General features: G+C 48.2%; 1 protein-coding gene across 1 annotated transcript in view; it reads right to left on the bottom strand.

Moving 5' to 3' along the window:
* The window catches only part of LOC140465633 (cholecystokinin-like), a 222,948-nt gene that overhangs the window by 84,976 nt on the left and 122,595 nt on the right, over window positions 1-15,377 (bottom strand). The window lies entirely within an intron of this gene.

Raw genomic sequence — 15,377 nt, 5'->3', positions numbered from 1 at the left:
GCAAACCTACGTCCAGGACTCCCTATTTAGTTATAAAAGTCAGATGGCTCTGTTTGAAGAGCAAAAGTGCCACATTGAGAAATATCACATCAATAAAGTACTCACCTGTTCTCACATTGCTTTGCCCTCTGGATTCAGGTATTTTTCTGAAAATCTGTTCCCTCTATATGGCTTTGTTGGGAACTGCTCCCACTATGTTCCACCATTTACAAAAGTCACGGTTTTTAATCCTTTCATTAGCTCCTTTGCAGAACAGGCAGTACCATCAGGCATCATCTGTAACTGATTCAGTCCATGGTCTAAAACCATTAGCTCTCATGCACTTTGAAAGTACCCAGATAAACAAGTTCATTCTTTCAGCACAGGGGGTAAGGTGATACCTGTCTGAGATGGTGAGCAAGCTGGAAAGTATTTACAGCTCCAATAGATACAGAGTTAAAAATCACACAGCACCAGATTATAGTCCAACAGGTTTATTTGGAAGCACCAGCTTTCAGAGTGCGCTCCTTCATCAGGTAACTAGTTAACCTGATGAAGGAGCGGTGCTCCGAAAGCTAGCGCTTCCAAATAAATCCTGTTAGACTATAACCTGAAGTTGTGTAATTGATTTCTCGCACAGACCTCATTTCATCTAGTCATCGTTAAATTTGCAATTGGAAGCTAATCTCAGAAACGGTGATCAAGTAACTACTGATTGCTGGGGAAAATCTAAAGTGCGTTTGTGAAGAAAATTTGCCATCTTTCCCTGGTCTGGTCCACATGTGACTCCAGATCCACTGTGATGTGATTGCCTCTGGTCTGCCTATCACCCCATTCCCCTTAAACATTCTGTGCCATTCACCTCAACTAAAGATTTGTTTTCCCTGTTCTAAACATTCTGAGGGAAGGGAATGGCTTAATGGGTTTAATTTTCCAAATGCTATTGAACTGTGTAAGCAGCAGAGGGAGCCTTGTGACTGTAAACAGTGAGCAGTTGGAACGAGAGACGAATTGATCTCAACTCCCAAAAAAACCATGCGTCCATGTAATACCTTTTGCAAGCTTGCAATAACCCAAAGTCATTCCGAATCCATTTGTATAATGTGTGCAGCACAGCAACTACTTTGCACATTATGGGTGGCACGGTGGCCCAGTGGTTAGCACTGCTGCTTCACAGCGCCAGAGACCTGGGTTCCATTCCTGCCTCAGGCGACTGACTGACTATGTGGAGTTTGCATATTCTCCCCGTGTCTGCGTGGGTTTCCTCTGGGTGCTCCGGTTTCCTTCCACAGTCTAAAAATGTACAGGTTAGGTGTCTTGGCTGTGCTAAATTGCCCGTAGTGTTAGGTGAAGGGGTAAATGTAGGGGAATGGGTCTGGGGTGAGTTGCGCTTCAGCGGGTCTGTATGGACTTGTTGGGCCGAAGGGCCTGTTTCCAGTAATCTAATCTAATCAAACAAGCTCCCTCACATGATAGTGAACAATTTTTTTTGAGATCTCCTTACAAGTTTAGAAGGATAGAAAGGGAGGCAAGGGAGGAGGGGGAGTGGCATTTTTGATGAGGGATAGCTTTACAGCTGTACTTAGGGAGGATATTCCCAAAAATACATCCAGGGAAGTTATTTGGGTGGAACTGAGAAATAAGAAAGGGATGATCACCTTATTGGGATTGTATTATAGACCCCCCAATAGTCAGAGGGAAATTGAGAAACAAACTTGTAAGGAGATCTCAGCTATCTGTAAGAATAATAGGGTGGTTATGGTAGGGGATTTTGACTTTCCAAACATCGACTGGGACTGCCATAGTGTTAAAGGTTTAGATGGAGAGCAAGAACTTCGAAAGCTGATTGGGGGCAGATGTTCGCAGGTAAAGGGACGGCTGGAACATGGGAAGCCTTCAGAAATAAGATAACAAGAATCCAGAGAAAGTATATTCCTGTCAGGGTGAAAGGGAAGACTGGTAGGTATAGGGAATGCTGGATGACTAAAGAAATTGAGGGTTTAGTTAAGAAAAAGAGGGAAGCATATGTCAGGTATAGACAGGATAGATCGAGTGAATCCTTAGAAGAGTATAAAGGAAGTAGGAGTATACTTAAGAGGGAAATCAGGAGGGCAAATAGAGATAAAATAAAAATAAAAATAAAATAAAATAAAAATGAGATAGCTTTGGCAAATAGAATTAAGGAGAATCCAAAGGGTTTTTACAAACATATTTAGGACAAAAGTGTAACTAGGGAGAGAATAGGGCCCCTCTAAGATCAGCAAGGCAGCCTTTGTGAGGAGCCACATAAAATGGGGGAGATACTAAATGAATATTTGGCATCAGTATTTACTGTGGAAAAGGATATGGAAGATATAGACTGTAGGGAAATAGATGGAGACATCTTGCAAAATGTCCAGATTACAGAGGAGGAAGTGCTGGATGTCTTGAAATGGTCAAAGGTGGATAAATCCCCAGGACCTGATCAGGTGTACCCGAGAACTCTGTGGGAAGCTAGAGAAGTGATTGCTGGGCCTCTTGCTGAGATATTTGTATCATCGATAGTCACAGGTGAGGTGCCGGAAGACTGGAGGTTGGCAAACATGGTGCCACTGTTTAAGAAGGGCGGGAAAGACAAGCCAGGGAACTATAGACTGGTGAGCCTGACCTCAGTGGTGGGCAAGTTGTTGGAGGGAATCGTGAGGGACAGGATGTACATGTATTTGAAAAGGCAAGGACTGATTAGGGATAGTCAACATGGTTTTGTGCGTGGGAAATCATGTCTCACAAACTTGATTGAGTTTTTTGAAGAAGTAACAAAGAAGATTGATGAGGGCAGAGCAGTAGATGTGATCTATATGGACTTCAGTAAGGTGTTCGACAAGGTTCCCCATGGGAGACTGATTAGCAAGGTTAGATCTCATGGAATAGAGGGAGAACTAGCCATTTGGATGCAGAATTGGCTCAAAGGTAGAAGACAGAGGGTGGTGGTGGAGGGTTGCTTTTCAGACTGGAGGCCTGTGACCAGTGGAGTGCCACAAGGATCGATGCTGGGCCCTCTACTTTTTGTCATTTACATAAATGATTTGGATGCAAGCATAAGAGGTACAGTTAGTAAGTTTGCAGATGACACCAAAATTGGAGGTGTGGTGGGCAGCGAAGAGGGTTACCTCAGATTACAACAGAATCTTGATCAGATGGGCCAATGGGCTGAGAAGTGGCAGATGGAGTTTAATTCAGATTATTGTGAGGTGCTGCATTTTGGGAAAGCAAATCTTAGCAGGACTTATACACTTAATGGTAAGGTCCTAGGGAGTATTGTTAATGAAGAGACCTTGGAGTGCAGGTTCATAGCTCCTTGAAAGTGGAATCGCAGGTAGATAGAATAGTGAAGAAGGTGTTTGGTATGCTTTCCTTTATTGGTCAGAGTATTGAGTACAGGAGTTGGGAGGTCATGTTGTGGCTGTACAGGACATTGGTTAGACCACTGTTGGAATATTGTGTGCAATTCTGGTCTCCTTCCTATCGGAAAGATGTTGTGAAACTTGAAAGGGTTCAGAAAAGATTCACAAGGACGTTGGAGGGTTGGAGGGTCTGAGCTACAGGGAGAGGCTGAACAGGCTGGGGCTGTTTTCCCTGGAGTGCGGACGCTGAGGGGTGACCTTATAGAGGTTTACAAAATCATGAGGGGCATGGATAGGATAAATAGGCAAAGTCTTTTCCCTGGGGTCGGGGAGTCCAGAACTAGAGGGCATAGATTTAGGGTGAGAGGGGAAAGATATAAAAGAGACCTAAGGGGCAACATTTTCACACAGAGGGTGGTACGTGGATGGAAGGAGCTGCCAGAGGATGTGGTGGACGCTGTTACAATTGCAACATTTAAGAGGCATTTGGATGGGTATATGAATAGGAAGGGTTTGGAGGGATATGGGCCGGGTGCTGGCAGGTGGGACTAGATTGGGTTGGGATATCTGGTTGGCATGGACGGGTTGGACCGAAGGGTCTGTTTCCATGCTGTACATCTCTATGACTCTATGACTCTATATTGCTTGAGTGATCCATTCTGACAGTCCTCCTATCAGGACTGTACCGTATGGGATCATCCCCTGAGAACCCAGCTGAGGCATTTCCCATGGGTTTCTGGTGTCACTAGCAAGGCTAGCACTGACCATTCCTCATTGATCTTGTCCTAATTGGGTTTGTGACGCTATCCCAGAGGGCAGTTATGAGTCCAGCCCCATTGCTGTGGGTCTGGAGTTACCTGGTGAGGGTAGCAGATTTCCTTCCCTAAGGGAGAAGGGATTTCCCGGTCACCATCACTGAGACTAGTTTTCGATTCCAGATTGATTGATTAAATTTCCATTCCACAGTTGCTGTGTCCTCCAAGCATTCGCTGGGCCTCTACATTGTTCATCCAGTGACATCCTCACTTACTGATTCTCTTCCCACCCCCTCTCAGAGTCACAGCCGGGGGGTGGGGGGGGGGGGGGGGGGTGAGCTGTAAATGTTCTAATCTAAATGAAGGATCTCTAATACAGTCGTTCTCAATCTTTTCAGTAACAAGGCACATTTTGATGAGATAAACAATCCCATGGTACAGGCACCTTTTCAGCTGAATTGATTCCTGATAAAAGTCACATTGACTTGCATTTATTGTGGTTACATTTATTTGTGAGGTTTGCAAAATAGTGTACATGACAACCTAACCATGCCTTTTTAGAATCTATTCTAAGACTGAGAGATTAGTGGTTTAACAAAAAGAAATTACTGGAGTATTCATCTTCGATCCACATTAATGTGGAAACATGTCTGGGCAGGCTGCACCAACAGCCAAGCCTCTTGATGGGACGTGCACAATTTCTCCTCACCCTGGGGACACAATCCTTGATCATTACACATGCCCAGACTAACCGCTTGCCATGGCCTGCCAGTTGAAAACCTCTGCTGTAATGCCTTCTTGTAGCCCGAGTCATTGAGCAAGACACGTTGAGATCACTACGTTGCAAAATCTGTACAAACTCTCGCTCTGCTCAGTGCTTTGGACCTTTCCACAATTCCCCTGCAGATGGTACCTCTGTGATTGTGTTACTTCCCTGTTGCTGTTCCTTTACTGCACAGTGGCATTTTCTGCCACTTTCTGGGAACAGTACCCCAAGAAGCAAATGGACAACGCAATGAAACTCATTCTCAGACTGCAGGAAAAAGGGGTACATTTCGATGGGGCTGATCCAAAATCATTTTTGTGTTGTTGGATAAAGTACAGACCATATCCCGACTACAAGATCCCACATTGAGCACTAGTATTGCAGTAATAAGGAGTTTCACTTGAACTGTGTTGTACCAGTGTCCTGGGAAACCAAATACCTAAGGCTGCAGCAAAGGGCTTGACAGTGTTGGAGAGAGGGAGAGACGTATAGGTAACAGAGCAAGAAGGAACGAGAGCATTGCAAGGTAGCTCTTTAGGTAATGATACCGGGAAGGCATAGAGTGTACAACTTTAAAAATACCAGCAAATTGGGTGAAAGGGGAAAGAAATGGTAAAAAGGCAAAATTACTGTCTCATAGAGTCAACGGGTCCTACAGCATGGAGACAGGCCCTTTGGCCCATACTGGTCTATGTCAACCATAATGTCCATCCACGCTAACCCCATTTCCCTGCTCTTGGTCCACATCCTTCTAATCCTTTCCTATCCAGGTATTTGTCCAAATGCCTTTTAAATGTTGTTAATGTACCTGCCTCAACCACTTCCGCTGACAGCTCATTCCATATGCGTACCACCCTCTGTATAAAAAAGTTGCCCCTCAGGCTCCCTTTTATCCGTTCCCCTCCAGTCCTTGATTCCCCAACCCTGGGAAAAAGACTGAGTGTATTCACCCTATCTGTGCCTCTCATGATGCTACACACATCCATAAAACCCAATGCTCTAAAGAAAAAAAGTTCTAGCTTGTTCAACCTCTCCCTGTAACTCAGACCATTGAGTCCTGGCAACATCCCTGTAAATTTCTTGTGCACTCTTTCCAGTTTAATAACATCCTTTCTATAACGGGGTGACCAAAACTGAGCACAATACTCCAAGTGTGGCCTCACCAACGTCCTTTACAACTTCAACATAACTTTCATAAGCTTTCTTCACTGCCCTGTCTACCTGTGACTCCACTTTCAGAGAACCAGGCACCCGAACTCCAAGGTCCCTCTGTTCCACTACACTCCTTAAGGCCTTACCATTCACCATGAAACTCCTGCCTTGATTTGACTTTCCAAAATGCAAGACTTCACACATCTATATTAAACTCCATTTGCCATTTCTCCAGCTGATCAAGGTCCTGCTGCAATTTCTGAGAACCTTCCTCACTGTCCAGGATATTGCCTATTTTAGTGTCAACTGCAAACTTACTAATCATGACCAATGGCATGAAAGATTCTCGGGGATGTGTAGGAATGTGGGCTTGAGGTTATGATCTTATTTTAATGGTGGAGTGACCTAATGTTGTAGCTTGTTCATATGTTTCTATCGAATCAGACATTAAGGACTGTTTCCTTGCTTTCTTTTTCCTACAGTGCTCTGGAATCTTTCTGTCCTCCTGAAGGAGTAGGTTGGCTTCTTGTTTCAGCTCAGGCTGCAGCACTCCCTCAGCTTCACACTGCTCTGGTTTGGTGATCAAACTATTCAGTGGAACTGAAGGCACAGCCAGGACCGATGGACCTGTAAACTGAACTCTGCTGAGTTTGAACTGTTGTATATGGGAAAGTGTAGGAAAATAGAATTAATTTGCCAGAACTTCAGGCATGATGGGCTGCAAGGCCTCATGCTGTACTGTATAAATGCAGAAACTCATCACCAATCCCTGCCTGGTTCACAAGCTGTAATCCTCACCAAATGATCCACCACAGACCCAATCCAAGGGCAAACTGGGATCAAGCAGAGTTGTACCATTGCACCAATGCCCTGTCCTACTTTCTTTGCCACAGCCCTCCACCCCATCTCCAGGAAGCTCCTCAGTGGAGTGGAACCTACAGGACCAGCAGGAAACAATTCCATGATACTGCATTACAAGAAGCTAAATATTCTGCAGTAACTGACTCTGCTCCTGACTCGAAGGGGTAAAAATCAGGAGTGTGAGGGGATACTTCCCACTTGCCTGGATGGGTGCAGCTCCAACAACTGAATGATGTGTTTTGATGCGGGGCTGGGAGTCACCATCTCCCCCCTTTCTTTCCTGGCTTTTGGCTGTGAAGTCACAGTTTAGGAATTGCCTCTTGGTTTTGAAATTATTTGTCGAGTCCTAACTTGATGGCAGGATGGTTTTCTTTCACTGTTGTCGAATTTTAATCATTAAACTGATGCTTTCCGTGTCTTGTCTGCACTGGGTGAGGACTGAAGTAACTGGGAGGGTCACTGCCTGAGGCATGATTAAACACAGGAACACAAGTTCAAACAATTCCCTCTTCATACGGCCTGTTGAAATTGTGACAGGTATTAATAAAGGATTAACTTTGCATTGTATTCAATTCCCAGAAATGTCAGCCCCTTACCTACTGCTGATTCTATCAAATTGAGTTCACCCAGGAGTGAAACTGCTGACTTTGTTGATCTTCAATGAAAGTCCTTCAGGGCAAATGGAGGGGTGTGGGTGTAATTGAATAAATTTTGCAAACAGAGACTCTGGGCTGTAGGATTCTGTAAAAGGTTTAGTTTACCCTATGTTAACAACAATGATGTGAATATGCAGCTTTTAGCAAAAACAACAGCTACATCAGCAAAGAGATGCTGATCCACCTGATGAAGGAGCAGCGCTCCAAAAGCTAATGTTCCCAATTAAATCTGTTGCACTATAACCTGGTGTTGTGTGATGTTTTACTTTAAACTGGACTGAGCTATCAAGAACCTCTACCACATGTAGCTCTCCCCTCAGCCTGGTGATCAATGGCTTCACACTGCCAGGAACTGCAGGGTCCCAGTGAATCCCTGATAGAGGAGCCTACCTTCACCACCTCCCCCCCGACCCTCCACACCCCCCCCCCCCCCAACCCCTCCAGCAGGGCACAGAAGTGGGGGTTGGGACGGTGTGGGGAAGAGTTTGGAACTGTGGGGGTGGGGGTGATGTGCGGAGGGGGTGTGAGGAGGAGGTGTTTAGGACAATGGGGGTGGGGAGGAGGTGTGAGGGGAGGGGGTTGGGACGATGGGGGTGGTGTGGGGAGGGGATGTGAGGGGGATGGGATTGAAACGGTGGGGGTGGTGTGGGAAGGGTGTGGGATGGTGGAAGTGTGAGGGGAAGGGGGTTGGAACAGTGGGGGTGGTGTGGGGAGGGGGTGTGAGGGGGAGGGGTGTGGGGTGGTGTGGGGAGGGGGTGTGGGACGGTGGGGGTGGTGTGGGGAGGGGTGTGAGGGGGCGGGGTTTGGAACGGTGGGGGTGGTGTGAGGAGGGGGTGTGAGGGGGAGGGGTGTGGGGTGGTGTGGGGAGGGGGTGTGAGGGGGAGGGGTGTGGGGTGGTGTGGGGAGGGGGTGTGGGACGGTGGGGGTGGTGTGGGGAGGGGTGTGAGGGGGAGGGGTTTGGAACGGTGGGGGTCGTGTGGGGAGGGGGTTGGAAAGGTGGGGGTGGTGTGGGGAGGGGGTGTTAGGGGGAGGTGTTTGGAATGGTATGGGTGGTATGGGGAGGGGGTGTGAGGGGGAGGGGGTTGGAATGGTGGGTGTGGTGTGGGGAGGGGGTGTGGGACGGTGGGGGTGGTGTGGGGAGGGGGTGTGGGACGGTGGGGGTGGTGTGGGGAGGGGGTGTGGGACGGTGTGGGGAGGGGGTGTGGGACGGTGGGGGTGGTGTGGGGAGGGGGTGTGGGACGGTGTGGGGAGGGGGTGTGGGACGGTGGGGGTGGTGTGGGGAGGGGGTGTGGGACGGTGGGGGTGGTGTGGGGAGGGGGTGTGGGACGGTGGGGGTGGTGTGGGGAGGGGGTGTGAGGGGGAGGGGTGTGGGGTGGTGTGGGGAGGGGTGTGAGGGGGTTCAGTTCAGGACTTCTCTGCCATCTTTTGTGTTTTGAAGTTTTCCTAATTTCTCTCCTGAAAGGTGTCACATTAAATTTTAGACTCTGCCCCTACCCTGGACTCCACAAACAGCAAATCAAAATGATTCTCTCCATCGAGCCCATCTGTTCCTCTTAATTGCTTGAAAAATTTGATTAACTCATTTTCGATGTTTAATTTCCAGTAAACAGAACCCTTACTTTACCCAGCTGTACCTCCCCACCACACTGACCCTTCACTGTGGATAAATTCTCAGTCTGTTCGCTGACATCTAGCACTACATTCACTGATATTTCCTCCAATAACATTGTGGTAAAACCATAGCTTTTGCTCAGTCTATGCCAGAATCCCTTTTCCCCAGCACTTGACTCCATCTCTCTTCCTGGCAACTGTAACCTTTACCTCACATCTCTTCCTGAAGTGAACTCTGATCACATAAGACCATAAGACCATAAGACATAGGAGTGGAAGTAAGGCCATTCGGCCCATCGAGTCCACTCTGCCATTCAATCATGGCTGCTGGGCACTTAAACTCCACTTACCCGCATTCTCCCCGTTGCCCTTAATTCCCCGAGACAACAAGAATTTATCAATCTCTGCCTTGAAGACATTTAGCGTCCCAGCCTCCACTGCACTCTGTGGCAATGAATTCCACAGGCCCACCACTCTCTGGCTGAAGAAATGTCTCTGCATTTCTGTTCTGAAATGACCCCCTCTAATTCTAAGGCTGTGTCCATGGGTCCTAGTCTCCTCACCTAACGGAAACAATTTCCTAGCATCCACCCTTTCCAAGCCATGTATTATCTTGTACGTCTCTATTAAGTCTCCCCTTAATCTTCTAAACTCCAATGAATACAATCCCAAGATCCTCAGCCGTTCCTCATATGTTAGACCTACCATTCCAGGGATCATCCGTGTGAATCTCCGCTGGACACGTTCTAGTGCCAGTATGTCCTTCCTGAGGTGTGGGGACCAAAACTGGACACAGTACTCCAAATGGGGCCTAACCAGAGCTTTATAAAGGCTCAGTAGCACAACGGTGTTTTTATATTCCAACCCTCTTGAGATAAGTGACAACATCGCATTCGCTTTCTTAATCACAGACTCAACCTGATGTTGACCTTTAGAGAATCCTCGACTAGCACTCCCAGATCCCTTTGTACTTTGGCTTTACAAATTTTCTCACCGTTTAGAAAGTAGTCTGTGCTTTTATTCTTTTTGCCAAAGTGCAAGACCTCGCATTTGTTCACATTGAATTCCATCAGCCATTTCCTGGACCACTCTCCCAAACTGTCTAGATCCTTCTGCAGCCTCCCCACTTCCTCAGTATTACCTGCCTGTCCACCTAACTTCGCATCATCGGCAAACTTCGCTAGAATGCCCCCAGTCCCTTCATCCAGATCATTAATATATAATGCGAACAGCTGCGGCCCCAACACTGAACCCTGTGGGACACCGCTCGTCACTGGCTGCCATTCTGAAAAAGAACCTTTTATCCTAACTCTCTGCCTTCTGTCAGACAGCCAATCCTCAATCCATCCCAGTAGCTCACCTCGAACACCATGGGCCCTCACCTTGCTCAGCAGCCTTCCGTGTGGCACCTTATCAAAGGCCTTTTGGAAGTCTAGATAGACCACATCCACTGGGTTTCCCTGGTCTAACCTGCTTGTCACCTCTTAAAAGAATACCAACAGGTTTGTCAGGCATGACCTCCCCTTAGTAAATCCATGTTGACTTGTTCTAATCAGACTCTGCTCTTCTACGAATTTAGAAACCTCATCCTTAATGATGGATTCTAGAATTTTACCAACAACCGAGGTTAGGCTAATTGGCCTATAATTTTCCATCTTTTGTCTTGATCCTTTCTTGAACAAGGGGGTTACAACAGCGATCTTCCAATCATCCGGGACTTTCCCTGACTCCAGTGACTTTTGAAAGATCTCAACCAATGCCTCTCCACTATTTCCTCAGCCACCTCCCTCAGAACTCTAGGATGTAGCCCATCGGGGCCAGGAGATTTATCAATTTTAAGACTTTTTAGCTTTTCTAGCACTATCTCTTTCGTAATGGCAACCATACTCAACTCAGCCCCCTGACTCCCTTTAATTGTTGGGATATTACTCATGTCTTCCACTGTGAAAACTGACGCAAAGTACTTGTTAAGTTCTCCTGCTATTTCCTTATCTCCCATCACTAGGCTTCCAGCATCAGTTTGAAGTGGCCCAATGTCTACTTTTGCCTGTCGTTTGTTTCTTATGTATTGAAAGAAACTTTTACTATCGTTTCTAATATTACTGGCTAGCCTACTTTCATATTTGATCCTCTCCTTTCTTATTACTCTCTTTGTTATCCTGTTTGTTTCTGTAGCCTTCCCAATCTCCTAATTTCCCAGTGCTCTTGGCCACTTTATAGGATCTCTCTTTTTCTTTAATACATTTCCTGACTTCCTTTGTCAGCCATGGCTGTCTAATCCCTCCCTGGATAATCTTTCTTTTCTTGGGGATGAACCTCTGTACTGTGTCCTCAATTATACCCACAAACTCCTGCCATTTTTGCTCTACTGTCTTCCCCACTAGGCTCTGCCTCCAGTCTATTTTTGTCAGTTCCTCTCTCATGCCCTCATAATTACCTTTATTTAACTGTAACACCATTATATCCGATTTTGCCTTCTCTCTTTCAAACTCCAGACTGAACTCTACCATATTATGATCGTTGATTCTCCTGCTCCTCGGATGCTGCCTGACCTGCTGTGCTTTTCCAGCACCACTCTAATCATGTTCAAACCTTCCATGACAGCTGTAACATTATCTGTCCTTGGCACTGACTCAGCTCATCAGCTGATGAAGCTTGCCCCATGGTTACATTCAGGCTTGGCTATCCTGGCTGCTTTCCTGCATTCCACCTTCCGGTGAGTTGCTGAAGGATTCTGAGCTTCTCATCTGTTCTTGTAGTTACCTCCCCCAAAGGAGTCATTCACATCCGTCAGAGTTTCACCTGCACATCCACCAACATCATTTATTGTATCCGTTGCTCCCGATGCGGTCTCCTCTACATTGGGGAGACTGGATGCCCCCTTGCAGAGCGCTTCAGGGAACATCTCCGGGACACCCGCACCAATCAACCCCACTGGCACATGGCCAAACATTTCAACTCCCCCTCCCACCCTGCCGAGGACATGCAGGTCCTGGGCCTCTTCCACGCCACTCCCTCACCGCCTGACGCCTGGAGGAAGAACGCCTCATCTTCCACCTCGGAACACTTCAACCCCAGGGCATCAATGTGACTTCAACAGTTTCCTCATTTCCCCTCCCCCTGCCTTACCCCAGCTCCAACCTTCCAGCTCAGCACCACCCTCATGACCTGTCCCACCTGGCAATCTTCCTTCTCACTTATCCACTCTGCCCTCCCCTCTGACCTATCACCTTCAACCCCCCATCTCCATCCACCTATTGTACTCTTGGCTACCTTCTCCCCAGCCCCATCCCCCTCCCATTTATCTCTCCACCCCAGAGGCTCCCTGCCTCATTCCTGATGAAGGGCTCCGGCCCAAAACGTTGATTCTCCTGCTCCTCGGATGCTGCCTGACCTGCTGTGCTTTTCCAGCACCACTCTAATCATGACTCTAATCTCCAGCATCTGCAGTACCCACTTCCGTCTTGTAGCCACTGTCTTGAGATGGCTAGTCCAGTTCAATTTCTGGTCAATGGTAATCCCCAGGATGTTGATAGTGGGGGATTCAGTGATGGTAACACTGCTGAAAGTCAAGGAGCAATGGTTAGATTGTCTTGTGTTGGAGATGGTCGTTGTCTGGCACTTATATATTACTGGAGAAAGTGAGGACTGCAGATGCTGGAGATCAGAGCTGAAAATGTGTTGCTGGAAAAGCGCAGCAGGTCAGGCAGCATCCAAGGAACAGGAGAATCGACGTTTCGGGCATAAGCCCTTCATTTTCCTCATTCCTGAAAACGCCCCCACCCCACTCCGGCCTATCACCCTCACCTTGACCTCCTTCCACCTATCGCATTCTCAACGCCCCTCCCCCAAGTCCTTCCTCCCTACCTTTTATCTTAGTCTGCTGGACACACTTTCCTCATTCCTGAAATAACCAGTACCCTTCCACTGTCACCCTCCTTCGACTGACTGAACTGGTCCTCACCCTGAACAACTTCTCTTTTCAATCCTCCCACTTCCTCCAAACCAAAGGAGTAGCCATGGGCACCCACATGGGCCCCAGCTATGCCTGCCTCTTCGTAGGATATGTGGAACAGTCCATCTTCCACAGCTACACTGGCCCCACACCCCACCTTTTCCTCCGCTACATCGATGACTGTATCGGCGCTGCCTCATGCTCCCACGAGGAGATTGAACAGTTCATCCACTTTACTAACACCTTCCACCCCGACCTCAAATTTACCTGGACCATCTCAGACTCCTCCCTCCCCTTCCTAGACCTCTCCATTTCTTTCTCGGGCAACCGAATCAACACAGACATTTACTATAAACCGACCGACTCCCACAGCTACCTAGACTACACCTCCTCCCACCCTGCCCCCTGTAAAAACGCCATCCCATATTCCCAATTCCTTCGTCTCCGCCGCATCTGCTCCCAGGAGGACCAGTTCCAACCGAACAACGCAGATGGCCTCCTTCTTCAAGGATCGCAACGTCCCCCCAGACGCGGTCGACGATGCCCTCCACCGCATCTCTTCCACTTCCTGCTCCTCCGCTCTTGAATCCCGCCCCTCCAACCGCCACCAGGACAGAACCCCACTGGTCCTCACCTACCACCCCACCAACCTCCAAGTACAGCATATCATCCACCGTCATTTCCGCCACCTCCAAACTTACCCCACCACCAGGGATATATTTCCCTTCCCTCCCCTATCAGTGTTCCGAAAAGACCACTCCCTCCGTGACTCCCTCGTCAGGTCCACACCCCCCACCAACCCAACCTCCACCCAAATGCAAAACTTGCGCCCACATCTCCCCCCTCACTTCCCTCCAAGGCCCCAAGGGATCCTTCCATATCCGCCACAAATTCACCTGCACGTCCACACACATCATCTATTGCATCCGCTGCACCCGATGTGGCCTCCTCTATATTGGGGAGACAGGCCGCCTACTTGCGGAATGTTTCAGAGAACACCTCTGGGGCACCCGGACCAACCAACCCAACCACCCAGTGGCTCAACACTTCATCTCCCCCTCCCACTCCACCAAGGACATGCAGGTCCTTGGACGCCTCCATCGCCAGACCATAGCAACACAACGGTTGGAGGAAGAGCGCCTCATCTTCCACCTAGGAACCCTCCAACCACGAGGGATGAACTCGGAGTTCTCCAGTTTCCTCATTTCCCCTCCCCCCACCTTGTCTCAGTCCCAACCCTCAAACTCAGCACCACCTCCCTAACCTGCAATCTTCTTCCTGACCTCTCAGCCCCCACCCCACTCCGGCCTATCACCCTCACCTTAACCTCCTTCCACCTATCGCATTTCCAACACCCCTCGTCGATTCTCCTGTTCCTTGGATGCTGCCTGACCTGCTGTGCTTTTCCAGCAACAAATTTTCAGCTCTTATATATTACTGCCACTTGTCAGCCCAGCCTGGGTATTGTCCAGGCCTTGCTGTATTTGGATGTGGACTGTTTCAGTATCGGAAGTCTCATTAATGGTGCTCAACATTGCGCAATCATCAGCGAACATCCTCACTTCTGACCTTAGGATGGAGGGAAGGTCATTGATGAAGCAGCTGAAGATGATTGAGCCCAGGACACTATCCTGAGGGACTCCTGCAGAGATGCCCTGGAGCTGGAATTACTGCCTCCAACAAACATGGCCATCTTCCTATGTGGAAGGTAGGACTCCAACTTCTGGAGTATTTTTCCCCATCAATTCATAGTGACAATACTTTACTAAAACTCCTTGATGCTACACGGTCAAATATGACCTTGATGTCAAGGGCTGTCCCTCTCCCCTCCCCTCCCCTCCCCTCCCCTCCCTTCCCCTCCCCTCAGCAATCCAGCTCTTTTGTCCATGTTTGACCCAAAGCTGGAATGAGGTCAGGAGCTGAGTGACCCTGGGGAACCCAAACTGGGCGTCACTGAGCAGGTTATTGCTGAGCAGGTGCTGCTTGATAGCTCTGTTACTGACACCGTCCATCACTTTACTGAGGATCGAGAGGAGACTGATGGGGTGGGAATTGACCAGGTTGGATTTGTCCTGGTGTGTGTGTGTGTGTGTGTGTGTGTGTCTGTGTGTGTGTGTGTGTGTCTGTGTGTGTGTGTGTGTATACAGGACATACCTGGGCAATTTTCCACACTGTCGGCTCGATAAGAATGTTGTAACTGAATAGAAGGTTTGTGAGCTGGTTAGCTCAGTTGCCTGGATGCCTGGTTTGTGATGCACA

This window comes from Chiloscyllium punctatum, chromosome 42, assembly GCF_047496795.1.
Source record: "Chiloscyllium punctatum isolate Juve2018m chromosome 42, sChiPun1.3, whole genome shotgun sequence".
NCBI lineage: Eukaryota > Metazoa > Chordata > Chondrichthyes > Orectolobiformes > Hemiscylliidae > Chiloscyllium > Chiloscyllium punctatum.
This window is presented reverse-complemented; position numbering and strand designations above follow the sequence as displayed.